Source organism: Camelus bactrianus, chromosome 35, assembly GCF_048773025.1.
Source record: "Camelus bactrianus isolate YW-2024 breed Bactrian camel chromosome 35, ASM4877302v1, whole genome shotgun sequence".
NCBI lineage: Eukaryota > Metazoa > Chordata > Mammalia > Artiodactyla > Camelidae > Camelus > Camelus bactrianus.
The window spans coordinates 13,100,150-13,104,572 of record NC_133573.1 but is presented as its reverse complement, the minus strand read 5'-3'; positions in this window follow the sequence as shown (position 1 = coordinate 13,104,572).

Sequence of the window (4,423 nt, the reverse complement as noted above, 5' to 3'; positions counted from 1 at the left end):
GGAGGTGTGGCCATAGGGTCATGGACTCAGCCTGCATCCCCGGCCCCACTAGGTCCCCTCCAGCCAGCAACCAGGGGGACAGAAGCTCAGCTGCTTGTCAAAACCAGAGCAATTAACGTGTGCCCCCCGAGTCTCAGGAACCCAGCCTCCACATCTGCACCTCTCCCGGCAAAGCCTGATGGTCCCCAGCAGAGACAGATGCCTGAGGACACACAAGAAAGTCTGCGGATGGAAAGAAAATGCCACAATGGGGACAGCTTTCTGCCCGTCTGGCTGCCTTACGATCTGGCTTCTGTCCCTTTGGGTTCCAAACCTCGATTTCATTCTTGGGACAAGCTGGTTCTCATGCGTACCGCTCCCAGCCCACCCGGCGAGGCTGTGTTGAACGTGTAAGAGAGAGAAACTCCAGTCACTCCAGAGATGTCCCTGTTTGACCCCTGAACGCTGCGGATCAATGTGACACGGGCCCTGGCCTGTGCAGAAGCTTAAATAATGTAAAACTTTCTATTTTCTGATTACAGCTCCAACCTGGTCCAGGCGAGAGGGCTCTGTCCATTTGTCACGCTCCTGCAGGGAGTAATAATGGCCACTGGGGTCAGTGAGGGCTCACTCTGGGTAAGGCACTATTCTAAGAACTTGACAATTATTAGCTCATCTGACCCCGTGAGCCGGGGATGGTTATTACTCCCATTTCATAGATGAGGAGAGTAAGGCGTTGCTTAGAGGCAAGCAAGTTGGGAGCTGGGCTTTCAAACCCTTTCCCAGGGAGGCCACTCACTGCCTCCCCCAGAAAAAACTCAGAACCTGCAGACTTTCTGATCACACTCTTGGTGGCAGAGCACGTGTTTGGCCTGAACAAGGCCCCGGGACCAAGCCTCAGTACCTCCATCAAGAAATAAGTAAGTGAGCAAACCTAACTACCTCCCCTCAAAACAAATTTTAAAAACTGCAAAGAAGCAACTATAATTCAAAAAAAATTTTTTTAAAAAAGAAATTGGCCCAAATGAGATTAAAAAAAAATCTAATGATATGCTCAAAAACAAACAAACAAACAAACAGAAACAAAAAACACCACATGTGTAGATTTCTACAGTCAATACTTTTCGAGTGAATCAAGGGGGCCGGGTTTCCTCTAGAATAATACGGGAATCAAAAAATCGAGAGGGATCTCCAGGCGCCTGGGTTCTGGAAATGTGACTTCCTGCCTGAGGAAGCTCAACCTGGGAATGTCACCGGAACTCCCAGCTACTCTGTGGAAGAGGCCAGGAGTGGGGCACGGGCTGAGGAACCTTCTGGAACCTTCATCCTGGGGTTTGGTCCAGGAGAGGGAGTGGGTTTGGGGTTTGGTGGGAGGCCAGTTTGACCTGCTGCTCATAAGCCCCAGGACATATCAGGACCGTTTTGTGCAGAATCGTGCAGTTACTGACCTGTCCTTGGTTCCTGGAGCCCAGGCCAGGCTGGGGCCACACTGAGCAGATTGTCTGCTGTCTGGTCGGTGGCACTGGGGGGTCGTGTGGGTCACCTGGCTTCGTGTGGCCCTCAGCGACACCACTGATGCTCCTGGCCTGGAAAACCCCGAGAGACCAGATGACGTGGGCTAGGGGCCTGTCTCCTGAGGCCACAGGGGCTGGGACAGGGCCAAGCAGACCCCCTTACGCAGCTTGAATAAGAGACTCCTCTGGATCTGGGAGGTGAAGTGGGTCTAACCTCACCTGCCTGCAGGACTCAGCCTCGGGCCCCTTTTAGCCACGCCCCATTCCCCCGCGAGCTGGTCGGTGCCCCTCGGTGCTGGAGAAGCATCTCTGTGCTGGTGATCCCAGCCTCCTGTCTGCAGCCTGCCCCCTCCTCTAAACCCCTCCCACCTGACATCCTCACCTGGGTATTTAATGCGTGTCTCAAACTTCACTCCGATTGCCCCTATACCAGGCCTGCTCCCTGATGCCAACTTCACCCACCCCGGCACCCAGGCCAGCACACTTGACGTTGTCCCTGATTTCCTTCCTGCTTCCACAGGTCACACCCAGTCCACCACGAATAGATCAGGAGCCCTCTTGCCTGGATCGTGGCTGTGGCTCCTGCCCTTGCTTCCTGCTCTGCAGAGCGAGCCCTCACCCTGTGCGTCCTGCTGCGGGCGGAGCCCCCAGGCCCCATCTGCTCAGAGCAGAAGGCCCATGACCATGACATTGACCGGCTGTGCCTCTGGCCTCACATCCTGCGCTCTCCGCCCTCCTCCTTCTGGCCACGTCAGCCCCTTGCTGACTCCAGGAGGCTCCAACCTCTCACCTTTGTTCTTCCACTGGGAATGCACCTCCCAGATAACTGAATGGCTGCTTCCTCACCTCCAAATTCCTGCTCTAACTGCCACCACCATGGGTCCCTCTTTATAATGACCTCCCCACCTGGCCCTGCAATGCGTCCTCTCCCTCTTTCCTGATTCTTCTCTCTCCATGACAGTTTCCCTTCTAATAAAATGCACGGTTTACGTCTCTGCTCTCATACTCTGCTCCCTCACGGTGGGGGGTGCGGGGACTTTTGCCCACTTCGGTCCCTCTCCATATAGGCACCTACCGCCCGCCACGGAGGAGGCGCAGGTGCAGCTCTGCCACCTGGAAACCCGGCCCGTCCTGGGCGTGGTGGAGAAACGTGCTTCTCAAATACAGGGTCTCTTGTGGTGACAAGTCACAACTTTTCATCTGAAGACCTGTGGTTACCTGGCCCCGGCATTTCCCGCATCCCCAGGTGGCTCACCGCTATACTTAGTCACAGCCTTCTAGGTTTCAGACATCAAGGGGAAGAGGGAGGCAGGCCAACTGGGGAAATGGGAGTGGTGACCCAGACACAGGGACTGTCTCCTCTTCCGCTGGGACCTTAGGGCAGCCTGGAGACCAGGAACTATCCCAAGAAGCAGTCAGGTGACAGAGTAGTTGGAGGTCGGCCACCCAAGGGCTGGCAGGCGACAGGCCAGGGCCGTAAGTTCAGATGGGCTGGTGGCAAGCACTTGCCTCCCCCAGAGCTCAGAGCAGCGGGGACCCGGATGTCAGGTGTGTCTCCCCGTCCGACCGTGCGTGAGCTCCTGGGCGCAGGGCTCAGCCCTGCTTCTCCGCCCCGGGGCTGGCTCAGAACCCGGTACACAGTGGGTGTTTATGAGAAGCTGGTTAGGTGAGCGAGGCGCTCACCACCTGGCCCCTGGGCACACTTCCTCGTTTGCGTGTTTCCAGCCTGAGCAGAGCCTGTGTGTGGGGGGGGGCATGAGTGGAAGGTGTGGACCCCCAGATTTTGCCTCGTGATTAGTTTCTTGGAATCTGTCATTCCCTTCGAGGGCAGGCAGCTGTGTCTTCTACAAGGACGCTTCAAAGTGGATTCATCCCCCGTTCACCCTGGGTAATGCATAGGGTACACCCTGGAAACCAGAAAAACAGTGGTGCCCTGCCGGGTCCCTGAAAGAAAGAATTAAATTGCTGCAAGCCATGTGGACAAGAGAAAGGCGCTTGGAAGCTCAGACCCAGCAGAATCGTGTCACACTGTCCCCTCCTGCTCATGAAAGAGAACAGAGTGGAAAGGGCTGCGTGTGCCATCTCCCGGGACACATTCCCCCAATGGCGGACCCTGGTGGCATCCTCTCCCCATCCCGTGGACACACCTTCGTTCACAGCTCTCTTGCAGCTCTTCCTCATTCTGAAGGTTTGCAGTGTGGAGGGCTAGGCGTCAGATCTGCAGGCTTGAAGCTTGACGCCTGGGACACCAGTGTGCTGGGCACCTTTGCAGGAGACCAAAACTAGGACCTCCCAGTGTCCTGAACCAAGACAGCCCCTAGTCCCTCCCAGCCTGGCAGGTTTCCTTATTTGCTCCCTGCAAGCGGCGTCTTTCCCCTGAGAGAGACCCATGCACCAGGAGGGCCGTCCCCAGCTTGGAATGGCAGAGCTCTGCTTTGCCTGACAGCGAGTCAGCTCGTGGGTCCCTGGAAAACTCAGCCCCACAGCAAGTGAAGAAGCTGGAAAGAATGTTGGTCTTTGCTGGGATTTCATATGACAGGTTTCTGGCTCTGAACTTGGATAAGATTAACTCTTCATTCTTAACGAAAAGAAAAAAAACCCCAACTCTCTGGAATAACCGTTTAGTGGAAAAATGCACAGCTTGGAAAGCATCGCGGGCCATCAGGTTTGCACGTCCCTTGTCCAGGGCGGCATATTTTCTGTGTCTGATAACATGTTTGCTGCACGTCCTCTCTGCCCGGGACACATCCAGTAAATCGCCGCCTCAAACCATGTAATCTCTTAACCATAAGGCTCCAGCATCTGCTGGCCAGTTGTTGTATGGCTGGCGGGATCATTAACATGGCTTCTAATTTTACTCTTTGAATTTAACATAAAAAGTTTTAATGAGTCTATGTAATTCATACTTTCCAACTTCAGAGACTCCTGAA